Genomic DNA, 18,158 nt, shown 5'->3' with positions numbered 1-18,158 from the left:
ATGCGCAAGCATCAAGACTGTGCGCGGTACTGTAAAGATAAGATGGTCACCGTGCGTAAGTGTTCTATTCAAAGTACGCACACAGGTCCGAATGGCGACTCCGACCAACTCCCTAGATCCCAGTTTTTTCCTTAATTTATTCTGAGGTTAACAAAGCTTACCCGCGCAAAATGACATCTATATATTTTCTCGCTGGTACTTTTCAACGCGTAACAGCGACGCCACGGGCCGACACCACTCCGCTGACAACTGACATCGGACGCTTCGTAATTCATTATAGGAGTGCACACGGGGGTGGGGAGGTAGTCGGGGGTGGGGGCGCAAGGTCTACCACTCCATACATTGACATAAAAGGGGGGGGCTATGTAATTAATTACGTTTTCCATCATGCCAAATCGACTTCTTTTTCTTCGTTTTCAATGAAATTCGCGAAAAATTACACCGTATAATGGCAGCACTTGTTGTCTCGAGAGCTTACACCAAAACTTTGGTTTAACAAACTGTTAAAAAAAAGAGAAAAGAAAAAGCAGATACACGAACAAATGCCGAGTATCATAGAAGCACACAAGCTGAGGATGATTGTATCAGCGAACGGCAAAGTGAAACGGTCACCGTGCGATCGCTTCGCCTTACCGCGCGCTGCGACGGTTCGAATAAGCTGACCAACGGTCGGACGACTACGAGGAGCCGTGGCCGAAACCCAAAGCAGCAAAGCAGAACCGGAATATACGTTGCGAAACTTGTAGCAAAGTGTCGTTAGCAAAGTGTCGTTGTATACGTGCCAAATATAGGACTCACTTCAGTGAGAATTACACGCTCTCCCGACCATCTTACCTTTCTTTTACTGTACCGGCGAATGTATTTTTTGACAATTGTGGGGAAAGTGAGAAAATGTGGCGACGGCATGAGCGTCCGTTGATGGACGACGGCTGCGACGGCCACCGAAGGCACTGCTCTGTGCAGCACAGGGGCCCACGTATAGTGCACCCACTTTCAGTTTTCCCATACATTTTATGCCTCCTGAACTTATACCAGAGCACCTGTTTGCAGCTGACTTCGCTCCAGAGGGAGGCGAGGCCAGCTAATTCACATATCCAAAAGGTGGCAAGATTTCAAAGGTGCACCACTGATCACACGGCACACTTCGCGATCCTCTTCTTGTAGCAGGTCACTTGCATCGCGAAGCACGAACACGACAGACCAGTCATAGGCAGCAGCCGCCACCGCGTCACACTCACTCGCACAACTGCGGCTCACTCATAACAAACACTGTGACACAAACACACGCGCACTGGCATTCACGCACATTATCCGCCGCGAAACAGCGTCGTCATCTGCTGTCGATGTAATCCACAGAGCTGGGGGGGGGGGGGGCTGCGTTCCCATCGCCGGGCCGTCACCTCCACGTGTGCATCAGCTACTCCAAAATGTGTTGGTTACAGACTGCAAGAATCAAAAGACCAAGAAAGCATAAATAGTTATAAACAAAAAAAAGCATAAATAGATCAATGTCTACAGTGTAGAAATGCAGCTTGAAAGTCGAAATCAGTTCTCCGTTCATAAGCGTGCTCTTTGAAGGACACTTGAAGGGCATGTAAAAACGCGCGAGTTTATCAGAGAGGTAAATCAGGGCACTGCCGTAATAAGTTCTGAGACAGGTGAGCATCATGACGATACATCTGTACATCCATCTCTAAGCAATAAACAAACTTTCCCTATAACTATGAGCGTTATGCTTGCTGGCATGACACCGTGTGCCTTCAGGCGCCAGAACACAGCGACATGAAGGCGAACGAAGTTTCACGCTGAAGGCGTTAGAAGTGAATAAACAGCAATTTAAAGTGCCCAGAAAGAGAGGCACGCATGTGTGAGAAAAGCTGCACTGGAGGTCCCCGGATAGTTCCGACTCTTGTGGTCGACACTACTTTTAGCCCTTGACTACGCCGTCTCTGATAGCTTAAGTCACTATGGGACGTCAAACCCCACAAAGCAATCGATCAACTAAGAGCAGAATCAAAAAACAAAGTATATAATTTTTTACCACCATCCCAAAACTACAAATCTACTACGAGACCACAGTGTCAGTGTAAATTTCTGGTAAATTACCACCTTCCGGCGTTCCCCAACGAGTACATATGTCTAAGCACACCAAGGTCCTTACATTCCTCATTCACTGTATTGCGACTTATGCCGCCACAGTCGCATCGAATCTGCACGATCATCAGCAAAGGACCGCTGAGGCACAGTAAACTGGGTTTTGTTGGAGCGATCGTATCGATCGGGCTGACTAAATTCGCCAGAGTGCAGAATTTTTGCACCAAAAGCTCTTATAAGAACACTGTTTGGTTCAAGTATTGATGTAATTGTGACACGTTTGGTTGGCAAGGCAAGCGAAACGGTAGCCATGATGTCCTTGAAAACAGGACTACCAGCTATGCGGACATACAGTTGGGACATAGCGATGGAGAAATGAGAGTAAACGCGCATTCATCAACATTTATTACGCCTCCATCTGAGAGAAAGGAATGACATATGGAAACGTTGGTCCCAATTTGTTTCCATGCATTCATCGCCATAGAGGTAGCAAGATATATCACATTATTTTAACGTCATTCACGCTGGACCTGACGCATTGTATGCAAGGAAGGGACGACGAAGCTGGCGCGAAAGCGTCTTAACGTTTCCAGCCTTCGTCAGAGTAACGGGGAGCTGGTGCACAACCAGCCTTCTCTGACGAAGGCTGGCCCACCAGATGAAAACGTGTATATATATATATATATATATATATATATATATATATATATATATATATATATATATATATATATATATATATATGGGATATGGCACAACGGGAGCGTTGTCAGCAAGGATAAATATATTTATTTCCCAACAGTTTCGGGAGGGGTCCTCTCGAAACTGTTGGGAAATAAATATATTTATCCTTGTTGACAACGCTCCCGTTGTGCCATATCCCATACCTTCACGAAGACTAACTGGCCCATTTAATTATTACTCCCACTATATATATATATATATATATATATATATATATATATATATATATATATATGCGCAAGACACAAAGAAAAAGAACATACTTAAAGGTGTTTTTGTCTGCAACCCTGAACGTAACCACCAAATTACGTTTGCTATCGAATAGGTGAGATGTCCAGTAGTATAGCGATGCGCATTGTGTATGTTGGTGGTGCATTAATAAGATTGCTAATAATTGTGCCTGTACATTCTGCTTCTCATTCCAATCCACCCCAGATGTTTCGTAGACAAGCAATACACGCAGCATTAACATCCGACGCACAGAATATTATAGAGTCAGTGTACAGTACGTGTGGAACAAGTGAGTGGAACAAGCCGCCAAAGAGACAGCCTGGTGAGTCACTGAAACAGGTATACTACTTTGAATAGCGACTGCACTAATCGTGAGATAGTTTAATGGTTAGAAAAAAAAAACGCATGGAATTTTACCGTTCTTTTAACGTTTCTCGATACGTATAGATTAAACACACACGCACACACATGTACACACACACATGCACACACACGCACGCACGCACGCACAATGACATTACGCGACATTGCTACCAAGCCCTAGATCCTGAGGAAACCGAACCGAGTTTTATTATTCTTATCTATTTTTTGTAATGGATTGGAGCAGCGAAGATAAAAAATAAATGTCTGGTATTGGCAGCCCCCTGCCACTGTTCACGCCATTTCATTATTGATTTTCGTACAAGATTCTATCCGAAATCACTCAGAAGAGAAAACGTGGCGCTGGAGCATGGCAAAAAGAACTAACCGAACAAAGAAAAAAAGAGCGGGTGAGTTTGTTTTAGCCTTTGCCTAGACAACCGCTGTCAAGCAACCTGGAAGCGATCGGCAACGCTATCTCGGGCGGATAGCGCGGAAAGGTGACCCCGTAGGACGGCAGAGGTGGAGAGAGCGCGTCAAGATAGCGTGCGGGGCGACGGAGAGAGGGCGAGACGCCTGCCACATGGGCGATCCCCGACACGTGCGCTTTCTTTCTCGCTCAAAGACGAGAAGAGCGCGAGGAAGTGGAAGGGCATGCCTGTACGAGTGCAGCGCGTGTATCGCTCCGCCGACCGCAAGTGCGTAACGCCGTCGACGGCCGAGAGATGGCGCGACGAGCCTGCGACCCCGATCTATTCCTGCGGTTGGCAGGCGCATGGAACTCCATTTGGGTGGCGACTTGGGCTTGTTGGTATGGTTGCATGATGATAGATGGTAGCGCAGACAACGAACACGGACAAGAGAAGGCACATAGACACAACACAGCGCTGTGTTGTGTCTATGTGCCTTCTCTTGTCCGTGTTCGTTGTCTGCGCTACCATCTATCATCATCCATTTGGGATCCTCTTTTTGTTTCTTTCTTTTTATCCTGCTTCCTCCTGGCCTCGGCTTCTCAGTGGCCTTGACCATGAGCGCTAGGCGGTGGGCGCTCGGAGCTTCCTAATTTCAAGGCTAATGGCTAATCCGGACAACGCAACCGGCTCGAAACACTTTTGTCCATGGCGACCCATCATCGATTCCTACATCCACGCACAGTTGGCATGAGCAGTGCGGCCGCCCAGCAATAATGCTACACCGAGTTCTTCGGCTCAAGCTACGTGCCGCGAGCGGCTTGTGGCTGTTAAGTACAAGACGTCCTCCCTGCAGTGCGGCAGCATCGTTATTTTGTGAGTTGTAACGTTTTAACGCGGCGCTAAGTTCACCGCGCAGCGTTGAAGCATGGACACTGAGCTCATCGGAAGAGCAAAAAAAAAAAAAAAAAAACGGCAATTATGTAAGCGGTCAATGGCGGATACCTCAGGGCTCCCTTCACGACAAAAGCCCTTTTCATCCAGAGATTATGTCGTCAGAGACCATGTCATGGAATCGTCATAAATGGCATATGCCTGGCAGTAGTGTTGTGCAATATAGAATTGGCAGTGCTTTCTTCATGTACCATTTTGATCAACGCCAAGGTGCAGCAGAAAAGTGTACATGTAATGCAAAACATGTGCCAGTCATGGAATTCTGACTGATATTTATCTTAATTTCCGTTCTTGGAGATTTATGTTCGGTGATTTAACTATACCAAGCGCCAATATAAAAAAGAGAATACTTTAACGGTGCGGAAAAAACGATTTTTCAAAGGGGTAGTGTAAACATAACACTTGAAACAAACCGCTACTACTATCTGCACAAGACTTGCTGGCCCCAAAGTGTAGACAAGTGGCAAGGAAAACACACACACTGAACAGCGGACTTGAATTGCAATACGCAGTTCACTTTGATACATGTCTGGCGTAAGCACTATAAGTATGGCCACCAGCCAGCGTTCGCACGTGTGCGCTTCTCCGTGTTCGCGGTAAAGCACATGTGACTCAGGCCAAGAATGCGTGCGTGTGAAGTAACAACTATGCGCGACGGTGCACGGCTTGCACAATGGAGCTAGAAAAAGCGCGTCTACGCTTCCGCATAGGCCACTTAAATCAGCGCAATGGGTCAGCGTGCCCGACTGGGGAGCAGTGACGAAACGCGGACCATCGCAGAGGAGTGTTACGCCAGGGCCTACAGGACTTCCGTGCCGTTACAAGTGAGTGGCGTCGAGTGGCACATATCTATCCGTATCGCTGGTGCAGCTATCAGTCAGCGGCAGGATGCGATAGAATCTCGTGAATGCTTCGCATCCCCGCTCTATCGCGATGAAGGCCGAAACGTTCAGAGAATTGGCAAATGGTCGATTGAACACTACTAGAGCCTAGTAGTAAGTGAAAAATCACAGCATATCCACGGAGTGAATGATGATGAGTAGGGCGAAGCGTCCGCCCACCCGCCCGTCTCTGTCTGTCTGTCCGCATGACTGTATGTCTGTGTGTTTGTGTGTCTGTACGTCCACGAATCCATCCATCCGTATGTCTGTGTGTCTGTCTGGCAACGAGCACTAGCCGCTGCGGCGTTTTGCGCCTGCCGCTCTGCTTCGTCCATGCCCCACCGACGGTTCGCCAAGTACGGCGACGATCCAGGAGACAGACAGGCACTCCTTCCTCGTGCACCCAGGCACAACCCGCGCAGCATCCAATCGGATAGTCGCGGTACAGCACCATCTAGAATAAACTCACTCAACTGTAGTTTATATATATATATGTACTTCTATGAGACAGTGCCGTCCATTATACTGTTAAGGAGATACTGCCTTCATTTATTTCTCGTCTCTTCTTCTCTCAGTTACGCCAAAAGCCGGGTAAGGTTAGACTAAGAGGAGCTCCGCCCATAAAATATGACAATAACAGGCAAATAAATTGTCCGAAAGGCGCCTCTTAAGTCCGATTGCAGTCCGATTGAATATCCGATTGCAGCCACCGCGCGGGAGTTGGGAGAAGAGGACGCGGGCACGCAAATGCTAAAATCGGCATTACATGCACATACAAAAAATATAACAAACGAATAAATAGGCACATGAATGTGTAGAGGCAGCCCACTTTCAAAACTTTCCGAATAGCTAGCACCTGTAATATTTTTGCCGGGCAGATGACAAAAGGAAGAGAAAATACATAATGAGAGTAACTTTATTTTGTCAACAGATGCTCGTATTCTTGTACATTAGTACCACTCACAAACAGCGAAAGCCATAAATGTTATTAGTGCACCTATATATAACATAGAACTCCCATTTTTCGGCAAACCAAACGTCGCGGAACATGCGAGATCAGTCAGCGCGCCGCCACCATTGAGTCACGCAAGGGACAAAAAGGACAAACCAGCCTCAACGAGTCACCGCCATAAAAGTGTCGGAGCGTGCGGAGCACACGCCCAGCCACCAGGTTGGGTTGTGCACAGTTACGTGCACAAGAGACGACGCCTCGGTAAAGTGGAGCCTAACGATCTGGCCCGTCGAGGACGACCTTGGAGAGGCCAACAACGGAGCACATGTGCGCCTCACCAGCGGTGCCGTCACAGAGCCAGCTGTTGCTAGCCGCGCGTGACCTGTTGCACGGGTTGGCGCCCATCGTCCCAGGCACAGGAAGAGCGCGCTCAGGCCGGCCCAACACCGGCTAGCGGCGTCGCGCAGTTGGGTGCAGCATGGATGAAAGGAAGCTACCCCGTCTGTAGGATGTCGGGAGAAAACACCACCTTTTTATTGCTAGTATTTTTTATTTGCCTACATATAAAAAGACTATACAGTGACGCGAAAGTGCCTCCGCTACACACAGAACAACGTTAACAAAGCTATCGACTGGAAATGGCATGCCTATTTTTTCTTACATCGACAAAGAACTTTGATAAAATGATGATCGGCTCCTTGCTCAGTGCAACCGCCCAAGTAAACGTAGAACGTTAAAACGAAATTTTGAAAATTTGCGTGCCAGGACCCCAACTCGGCAACGTGAAATGTCGCAGTGGGGGTCATCCAGATTAATTTTACCCCCCCCCCCCTCCCACAAGTTGTCTATAGCGTGCACACTGGTCGCATGGCTATTTCTTATTGTGCCGTCGTCTAAATCGGACTGAGACTCCCACCCTTAATTGTAACGCAAAGAAGGTAACAGCACACATATTTAAACTTTGAATCACTCCTCAATTTACAAGTAAGAATCGCTACTACACCGCTTCGGTAAAGTAGACAAAAGATGCGAGTGTGCCTGCAATTCGTGGAGGTTTATTTTTTGAGTGGTGGTAGCAATCGACTTTCCGTTTTACATAGGAATGGCTGCAAGCAGCCGCACTGCAGCCGATACACGCCGCAAGCATTTCGTTCCTGTATAAGGTAACAGCGCCTTCAAGCACAGCGCGGTTTTCTTTTGTTGCACGCATGAGCACAATCTCGCGGTTATGAGATATCGCTGTGCGACGTTCAATAAAAAGCGTAACACGTCGCTCCGTTTTATATGACCAGGGTTGCCACTGACGTTCCACCAAATTCGCGAAACGACGACCGAAAGGTCGCCAAAAGTTGCCATTTTTTCCCCTTCAAATTTTGCCAAAAACGTCGCTTATTTACATACTCGTGACGCGACTAGTAACGAAAATTGCTACTGATGCATAGTATCCTGCAGTACCATACTATCCCGAACCCCTGAAATACAAGGACGCTTTTTAATGTCCGTCGCATCACCCGCTCCACCATAGGAGCACCAAGAAAGCACGTGATGCACCAGCAGCGTACCTGAATGATAGCGGAAAAGTTCGCGATGGTTTCAGTTGTAGCGAACATAAGAAGTTTCTACAACAAGAGAATGACGGCATGCGTAGCCTTTCTGCAGACTTAAAGAATCTCGTTGCAGTGGAATGATTGTCCGATAAAAGAACAACTCAAGTACAAAGCAACTGAAATAAATTTGAAAGGACCTTTTAACAATTGCAATGCCCGCACCGCGCTTTCTGTATGATCTTGCTTACTCTACACATTCGCCTCAACGCAGTTTCTAAAGGCTCCCCGAAGAAGCCGACTCCTTCGGCCGGCCCGAAATGTGTGTTTAATAACAAAGTTAAATTCTACACAACAATAGAAAGAGTACTGCAGCAGTGAAGAAGACGACCAGCTATTCAGTCAGGACAGTTGGAGCTGTGGTCAGAACACGCGGCCTAACTGTCCCTTGCCACTTCAGAAGCAAAACTTTCAAGAAACTTAAAGCTCTTAGATCACCTAAAAAACTTTCATAGCGCCGCTTCGCCGCACACGAAGCAGTCGGTTGATTTGAATTTCGTTGGGAGATTGCTAGCGCATGCACCAGTGCGACCTGCGGGTTGGCAGCCGAGTACCTTAGTCACTAGACCGACGCGGCGGGGCCTCTCAAATTCGTCGTTTTCGCGGAAAGTAGCCACCAGTGGCAACCCTGTGTGTGGCGTAATGCACGCGCCAAGCGCACCGCACGTGTGCTCGGCGGCCGATAAGGTGCGCCCAGATGACCCGCAGATAGCGGAACTGTAAGCGAGCCAAGGCGCGCTCAAGGCCGACGACGTAATAAGGGTAATCACGCCGGCGTCGAGCGAATCATCGGTGGCTTCAACTTGATGCCGCTATACGGTCAGTGTGCAAACGAATGTTGGGGCCCACGCGACTACAATTGGCCCTGAGAGGTACTGATTAAAAAAAATAAAACCGGCGGGTAAGGCAAATAACGCTGAAATTTCGAATCAGGCCTCTAAAAGAGCGGATGTGGCGAATAAGAGGTAACATCAATTACATTAGACACGCTATATAAATTAAAAATAAACGCCTCGACTAATTACATCTACGAATTTGAGTCGCTATGATGCGAGGCAATACAACGTGGCCTGACACAACAAAGACAGATGGAATTTAAGTACGCACGTGGTGATTGTTCTAAAATGGGAGCAATCACAGTCGCACGCTGCGAAATATCACGAGTGCATAGCTGTCTCTATGCAGTGCTCAATTAGAACAGAACGTTTAATGAAGATATATGAATGATACAGGTGGACATGTCTAAAGCATCAGTTAGGTCGCAAAACACCAGCTTTCTCTCTCTCTCTTTCGCGTGGTTACGGTATTCCAAAAAATAAATCGCGACACGGCTGCACATTACGTCATGCTAAGCAGCATGACAGAAGCCGTTTTGGGTCATTCACATTTGCATATACGCGTTGAATGCGTACCAGCTCTTCTCAAACTACGTCACGGCTCTGTATTCTTCCTCGATCTCCCTTTTGCCGCTGAAGAAGTGCAGCGCAGCTTTGCTGGTTCGGCAGCATTGTCACCGTCAGGCAATACATCAAGCAGTGTCAGAGGCACGCGAGGCGACGCTCGAAACAAGACAAACGCGAGTTCGAGAACTGCTCGGCGCGCCCAACGCTTCGTCGAGCGCCCGGTAACAATGGCGGGACGTCATTCGAGCGCCACGTGCGGCCTTGGCGTGTCCTTTATTCCTCGGCGCGCCACAGCTGCGGCTTCCGGGTGCGCCGCCGTGCCTTCGGCGGGTCTTGCGGTGCGCGGCGTCGACTGTTGAGCTTCGCTGGCGATGGTTGGTGGCGTCCAGCCACACTGAAACTGGGCGCCTAAAACTTGTCCTAGAGAGAGAAAATTTTATTGCGGAAAGGCAGGGAGGTTAACCAGAAAACATATCCGGTTTGCTACCCTGCACTGGGGAAAGGGTAAGGGGAAAGGGAGGAAGAGAAGCACAAACACACATACTGTTGCGACCGGGGTTTCCAGACACCGGAGGTCCGGGATGAAGTTGTCGAGGCAGGAGGAAGAGAGACTTGAAGAGGGTTTATTTACAATATGTACATTGCGAACTCCCTACACGGTGAGCTCTCAAACGTGGCAGGCCTCTACATGTCTCCTAACATAGCGCTACATGGTGCTTGGTTCTACATGGTTCTGCTCGGTTCTGCTCTCGAAAAAAAAGCACACACGAATGAGCCGTGGGGGCTCATTATAAAGGGTCTGTCCTCCCCAGATCCCTAGATCGGGGACCGCGTACCGAGGGCACCGTCCAACCACGGATCACACATTACCCGCGAGGGTGACGAGCACGCACGGTCCACGTGAACGTTCAAAATTGAAGCGTGGTCACTGCACGGCCATGTGGCACGAACGTGGCTCCTCCTCGTCAAGGGGTGTCGCTGGGCGAGGGGGTCTGAAGTTGATGACTGCATCCATCGAAAGCGCCGCCGTAAACAAGCTTCAAATGGTCGCCGAACGACTCGTTCAATTAGCGGGACGATTTCCGGCCGCCGCCGCCGCCGTCATCTTCCAAAGAAGAAGCGGCACTTGTGGTCTCCCGAACTGCTCACGGTGTCGTGGCGGCAAGACGCCGCACCCTCCGGCCAGGGGGGAACAATACATGGCGGACACAGGCCGCCAGCCCGTTTGGCGACTAAAAAGGAACATCAAAAGGAACGCCGATCCATTGTCAGACCTGGCGCCGGTCCTAACAGTAGGCAGCCGGTCGTTCGGTTACTTGTTTGAAGATTAAAGGAGCGCCGCTCCCTCTTCCGCTCTGGCGCCGGTCACAACAGCTCGTCCGCCGGCGGGAGAAGCGACCTGAGGGTGACCAGCTGCACAGGTTGCCCGAAGTGTCGCTGTGTAGTGCTGTCTTCCAGGCCACTGCTGATGACGCTCAGCCAAGGACTCTTTCCCTCTCGCTCCTTGTGGCTCCCCTCTGGGAAAAGCATTCATACACACCACCACAGGCACGGGAGAGCACCCTGCCCGCACTGAGACACGTCGAGTCCGACAAATTATCCAAAAGCAACCTTACTTAAGCGGTATTACCAAACACAAAGCAGCAATCGGGACGTTTCTCTGAGGTTTCACCAAAACTCCTAATCCCGATCCGATAATAATCTTCCCATCAAACTGCTTTCAAGAAAACTAACTGTCAAGTGATGCGCTCACCGTGGCATACCCGAGTGCTTGCGTGAGCAATCCGCCGTAACCCACCAGGTATCATACTCATAAAATAAAGCATTTTACTTCACGCTATCTTTTAGTTCCCGAAATTTAGTGCCGCCAAAGCCAGTCGTCAATTCCTTTTGAGAAGACGAAAGCATAACTGCCGTGCTGCACCTGCATTAGGAACATCTTTATTATATATCCGCAAACGCACATCACAGTGCTCCTGCCTGGATGAGATACCACCTAATCGTTCCCTTGCTGTTGCCACTTTCACAAAGCATACATATAAACTCACGAGCTAGCTTTTCTTACACACCGGACACATGCGAACAAAACATTAAATGAACAACAAAAAAAAGTTTCGCATGAATCCTGAAAAATCTCGCAAGCAATAACTTTGCGTCTCTACGCTCAGTCATAATTAGTTCATAACGTTGCTCCTGCTCATTTACACGTATCTACCATGACGCAGGCTCCTATGCGTGTCGTTTATGCAATCGCACAACGCTTACCTTAGCTAAACGTACAACGCCCAAGAAATGAACAAAACCAAAATTGTGTTACCTAAACACTATTTGGTAGACGAGATTCTTAAAAAACACATTAAAATCCAAAACAACTTAAACAGTCAAAAGCAAATTTCAAAACAAAATAAATCCACTAATGACCATCGTCAAAAGCTCACGGATGTCTACTCCTTTTTGGGACTAACGCGCGGTGTCGCGTCCTGTGGGTCTTTCTAGGCGAACGGGAAATGGAACAATGGCAAAACCCATTCGCTTCGCCTCCGACCCCCGCAAAGCTCTGCGCTGACAACCTGCGTTCTTACTCTCGCTGAGTACCTCGCACTCCCGCAGTCCATCAAACATGCCGTCGATAGAGCGACGAAAGGGTCTGCCTTTCTACCCAACGTGCTTTTTTTTTTTTTTTCGTTTTGTCCGGCGGCTCGGACGCATACAAACCAACTCCGGTGCCGATGACAAACGCCTAATTCTGTACGCTCTAATGCGTGTCACTATCCTTCCAATAGATCTATACAACGTATATAGGCTACCAAAATGATAGAGCGCTAACGAAAACAAGGTACAAACGAGTTATTTACAAAATCACAAAAACAAACAAAATGTTCCTTTCAACAGTCCCGAGTCGACGTTTTCCGAGAGGCTAACAGCTGTTCGCAACAACTCTGAGTCGAACTCGCGGTGGTCGCGCCCGGAACGATTTTCTCGAGAAACGGGGTCTACAACACGCGTCAATCGCCCTGCTACCGAACCCCGCGACGTTCCTCGAAGCCGACTTGCTGTCGCTTCCTGCCCCTCGAAAACCACCGACTCTTTTGCCCCGCACCCCGTCCAATGCACCGCGAGAACAACGGAAGGGTCTCTTGCCCTTCGACCACTTACGCACACCATGCGCTTCTCTTTTCTTTGTTCTCTGGCCGCTTGGACGCTTGCGATACGGCAACTTTCTTGAAATTTCGCTCCGCCATTTGAATACATTCCTCAAACGCGTCGCGATTTCTGCCTGCCTGTTTTTACGGCGCTTTCTCCGTTTTGCACGTCTCTTGGTGCCGTCTACGGAGCCTTTCGCCCATCTCTGATGCTCACCAGCACCCACATGCTCATCTGATTTTTCGCGCGGACTGTCTGGATAATTGCCTAGCAATCTCTCCTTCAAACACTGCCGCGTACGATGCGCTTTTCTTTTCCGGCGGTTCGGACGCACACGATACAGACCCGTCAGAGATGACAACGGCACTTTTCTCGCGATTTTACCACGCCGTTTGAAACCCTTACTCAAACGCGTTGTGCTCATCTCGAGCTTTGCCTTATTGTTGCCCTTCGGACGCTTTCTCCCCTGTGCACGCTTCTTTGTGCGGACCTGGGAGCCTTTCGTCCTACTCTGACGTTCTTCATCACCGATATGCTCCTCCGCCATCTCGCGCGCCCAGTCCTGATGATTGCCTATCAGTTCATCGTAAGACCGCGGCCGCGTAGATTGCGCACTTCTGTTCCTTACTCTCCGGCCGCTCAGACGCCTGCGATTTAAGCCAGTCAGAGAAGACAACGGGCCTTTTCTCGCAAATCCGCCACGCCGTTTGAAGGTCCTCGTCAAACGCGCCGCGCTGATCGCGAGCCTTGCCGCGCTTCTGTTTTTCGGACGCTTTCTCCGTTTGGCACATTCCTTGGTGCCAAACCTGGAGCCTTTCGTCCGCCTCTGACGCTCATCAACATGGTCTACAGGGCTGCAAGGTTCGATGGAACACTCTGTTAATCTTAACTTCGTTTCCCCCACCACGGAACCCTCACACCCTGCTGTGACCGCGAGCTCTTTTCCCTCAGAATGGGTTAAAACCTGTTCCATTCCCTTACAGGCACTAGCCTTCTCTTTGGCCTCAAACGGCACCGCCGCTATATCTACAGATATCAGACCCGCAGCACTCTCTTCGGCCCTAAACGGCACCGCTGCTGAAACGCACCGTTCGTGCGGTACATCTGCAAATTTCTGACCTGTAGCCCTCTCTTCGGCCTTAATCGGCACCGCCGCTACGTCGCACCGTTCGTGCACTTCATCTACAGATGTCTGACCTGTAGCCTTCGCTTCGGTCTTAAACGGCACCGCCGCTACATCGCACCGTTCGTGCGCTACATCTACAGATGTCTGACCTGTAGCCTTCGCTTCGGTCTTAAACGGCACCGCCGCTACATCGCACCGTTCGTGCGCTACATCTATGGATTGACCACTCTGCTGCAATGCCACCAATTCACAATTAAGCCTTTCTATCTCTTCATCTAATTCCTGCATCCTTTTTATATGTTCTTCATGCCTGCGCTCAGCTTCCAATTCCTCCTGGCGCCATCTTTCCTTTCTTTGCGCCCTTTGTACTTCCTCCTCCTGGTCCAATAAGTACATATTCCCGAAGTGCTCGATTTCCTCATTGTCACTATTGCTTTCGAGAATCACTTCGCGGAGTTTAGAAGCAGGCATATCATCATTAAAATCTAGCTCCAGATCCCAACACAGGTTCAGCAGGTTCTCTCTCGTCAATCTCGTAAGATCCATGGCGACTACTTTGCTTTGGCTCAGCTGTGACAAAACACAAACCCACCAGCGCTTCAATTCTGGGTCTAGAGAAATTGAAGCCTGGCAAATCTCACAGCGGAGACCACAAGCTTAAGCACCCAAGTAGCACTACGTGGCCAACATCCCTCTCTACTTTTTCTTGTTAATTTTTCACTCCTGCTTTTTACAACATCCTAAAATTTAACCCGCAACGTACCCTTAGAAATTTTGAAACATTACCCCTTGTTCCTATTGAATCATCTAAGCTTTCCTGCTTTAGCGTACTTGCTCAGATAATCATCCAGTGCTGCCTTGTGCTGAGATAACAACCACAGTGGCCAGGCAGTTGTTGGTTATATCTATCCTTTAACGAATTTAGGCTAAAAGACTCGATATATCTCAAGCACAAAGCCAGGCACTCACCCCATTACGTGCGGTGGTGGTACGCTGCTTCGATCCCGCCGAGTTCCAGGGCTTTCGGCTGGCCTCCGGTACATGTCGCTCTCCGTCGCAGACTCGTATCCCACCGCTGCCAACCAGTTGTTGCGACCGGGGTTTCCAGACACCGGAGGTCCGGGATGAAGTTGTCGAGGCAGGAGGAAGAGAGACTTGAAGAGGGTTTATTTACAATATGTACATTGCGAACTCCCTACACGGTGAGCTCTCAAACGTGGCAGGCCTCTACATGTCTCCTAACATAGCGCTACATGGTGCTTGGTTCTACATGGTTCTGCTCGGTTCTGCTCTCGAAAAAAAAGCACACACGAATGAGCCGTGGGGGCTCATTATAAAGGGTCTGTCCTCCCCAGATCCCTAGATCGGGGACCGCGTACCGAGGGCACCGTCCAACCACGGATCACACATTACCCGCGAGGGTGACGAGCACGCACGGTCCACGTGAACGTTCAAAATTGAAGCGTGGTCACTGCACGGCCATGTGGCACGAACGTGGCTCCTCCTCGTCAAGGGGTGTCGCTGGGCGAGGGGGTCTGAAGTTGATGACTGCATCCATCGAAAGCGCCGCCGTAAACAAGCTTCAAATGGTCGCCGAACGACTCGTTCAATTAGCGGGACGATTTCCGGCCGCCGCCGCCGCCGTCATCTTCCAAAGAAGAAGCGGCACTTGTGGTCTCCCGAACTGCTCACGGTGTCGTGGCGGCAAGACGCCGCACCCTCCGGCCAGGGGGGAACAATACATGGCGGACACAGGCCGCCAGCCCGTTTGGCGACTAAAAAGGAACATCAAAAGGAACGCCGATCCATTGTCAGACCTGGCGCCGGTCCTAACAGTAGGCAGCCGGTCGTTCGGTTACTTGTTTGAAGATTAAAGGAGCGCCGCTCCCTCTTCCGCTCTGGCGCCGGTCACAACAATACACACACTCGCACACAGTAGTGTCACAGTCGTTCTACGAGGCGGGTCGCTCGCAGAAACTTCATCAGCGCCTTCGTTGCTTTCTGGCGTGAAGCTCGATCTTTCCGACATTCCAAGATTGACTGCTCAGAAAATGGCTGGTCGTCGAGGCGAGCAAACACTGCTGAGAGGGACTGTCGCTGAGAGCTGTACTGGGGGCACTGACATAAAATATGTTCAATTGTTTCGTCATTGTCGCAATGGTCGCATGTAGCGCTGTCTCTCATTCCGATGCGGCAGGCAAAAGCGTTCGTGAAAGACACCCCAAGCCACATACGGCAGAGAAGGGTCGTCTCGGATCGGGGTAGGCCAGATGGAATAGTAAGTCGTAGGCATGGGTCCAGGCGGTGAAGACGGGTGTGGAGAAAACCGGGCGTATTCCGCATAGACCTTGCGACATCCTGCGCAAGCGTATTAATCTTTGCTGCTGCGTCGCTTCTTGATAGTGGAATGGGTTCCATCACTCCATTTTCGTGAGCATTCTTAGCTGCATTGTCGGCATGCTCGTTACCGATGATGCCGCAATGGCCTGGTAACCACTGAAAAGATATGTCATGTCCTTCGTCTATTAGGTGATGGTACAGTTGTCGTATTTCGAGCGCCAATTGATCTTGAGGTCCACGACGTAGAGTATTGTGTAGACATTGGAGAGCTGGTTTCGAATCAGTAAAAATGCTCCATTTTTGTGGTGTCTCTTGGTCAATCCTGCGGAGTGCGCTGCGGAGTGCCGCGAGCTCCCCGGCTGTCGATGTCGTCTTGTGTGACGTTCTGAACTGGATGGTTTCGGCTCTTGCTGGGAAGATCACAGCTCCTGCAGATCCTCCAACAGTTGTCGAGCCATCCGTGTAAAGTTTGACATGATCTTTGTATTCTTCGTGTAGCATGAGTAGAATCATCTGCTTTAAAGCTGGCGCCGAGAGCTCCGCCTTCTTGCGAATCCCCGGCACTGTCAAGCGCAGTTTTGGTCGGTCCAAGCACCAAGGAGGTGTTAGTATCCGTTCCGGAGGTGTGTAGACTGTTGGAAGGCACTCACGGAAAGTCAATACTCTCTTACAGAAGGAGGCACTCGGTCGATCTTCTGGAAGCGAAGCTAGGTGGTGGGCAGGGGCGCGAGCAAGGTGTCTAATATGAGCTCTAAGCACCTCCAAAGTAATGTGCACTGTGGCCGGATGATCTTTGGCGATTGCGATGGTTTCCGCTGTTGATGCACAGCGTGGTAATCCAAGACAAACTCTGAGTGCCTGGCCCTGGGCGTTTTCTATTGTGCGTATACTGCTTTTGCAAGCGTTCGTCAGAACCGGCAAGCTATACCGCAGGTACCCCAGAAACAGCGTTTTGTACAAATGCAACATCGCGTGCACTGATGTGCCCCACGTTTTGCCTCCGAGGAACTTGAAAAGTTGTGCGATGGCCGTTAGGCGCTTCTTTAGAGTGGCCACATGGGGACTCCAGCAGAGATTTCGATCGATCGTGACCCCCAAAAACCTGTGGGTCCTGGCGTAGCAGACACTGTGTCCATTGATGGCGATGGGATATGACGTCATTGCCTTCCGCGTGAACGCGACCAGCGCCGATTTCTCAGGAGAAATCTCGAGGCCTTGTTCTCTAAGGTACGCCGATATTGAATTCGCTGCTTTCTGGAGTCTCGCACGTACCTGAGGACGTGTTACACCTGATGTCCAGGCACAAATATCATCTGCATAGAGAGATATCTGCACGGAATCTGGTATGCGTTCAACGAGACCGATCAGAACCAGGTTGAACAGTGTGGGGCTCAATACACCACCTTGAGGAACACCACGGTGTGTGTAATGTTCAGAAGTCGGCCCATCATCAGTTTGCATAAACAATGATCTCATATGTAGGTAGCATTGGATCCAGCGGTACACTCGCCCACCCAAACCAACTGACTCGAGGGCGTCAAGTATGGCTTCGTGAGAAACATTGTCATATGCTCCTTTGACATCTAAAAATAGTGCGACAGATAACCGTCTGCTCATTTTCTGGTGTTGTACGTAGGTCACCAGGTCAATGACATTGTCAATGGAGCTCCGAAGACGACGAAAACCGGCCATGGCGTCTGGATATATTCTATGGCGTTCTAGGAACCACTCGAGTCTGGCAAGGATCATTCGCTCCATCAGTTTCCCTACGCAACTAGCCAGCGCTATTGGGCGGTATGATGTCAGCTCTAGAGGCGATTTTCCAGGTTTGAGAAGTGCAACCAACCGCTGAGTGGAATTCTCGGGGGAAAAAAACTTGTCCTAAAGACTTTATTATTCTACGGAGCTCTGATAC

General features: G+C 49.6%; 1 long non-coding RNA gene across 1 annotated transcript in view; it reads right to left on the bottom strand.

Annotated features, from left to right (window-relative positions):
* Positions 1-824: 824 nt before the first annotated feature.
* Positions 825-18,158, bottom strand: part of LOC119176176 (uncharacterized) — a 92,838-nt gene continuing 75,504 nt past the window's right edge. The window contains exon 3 of the long non-coding RNA XR_005110438.2: positions 825-1,443. This is a non-coding gene — a long non-coding RNA (uncharacterized LOC119176176). The remainder of the gene's footprint in view (positions 1,444-18,158) is intronic.

The sequence above is a fragment of the Rhipicephalus microplus genome, chromosome X (assembly GCF_043290135.1).
Source record: "Rhipicephalus microplus isolate Deutch F79 chromosome X, USDA_Rmic, whole genome shotgun sequence".
NCBI classification, from domain to species: Eukaryota; Metazoa; Arthropoda; class Arachnida; order Ixodida; family Ixodidae; genus Rhipicephalus; species Rhipicephalus microplus.
The sequence above is the reverse complement of the archived record's forward strand: the minus strand, read 5'-3'. Positions and strand labels throughout refer to the sequence as shown.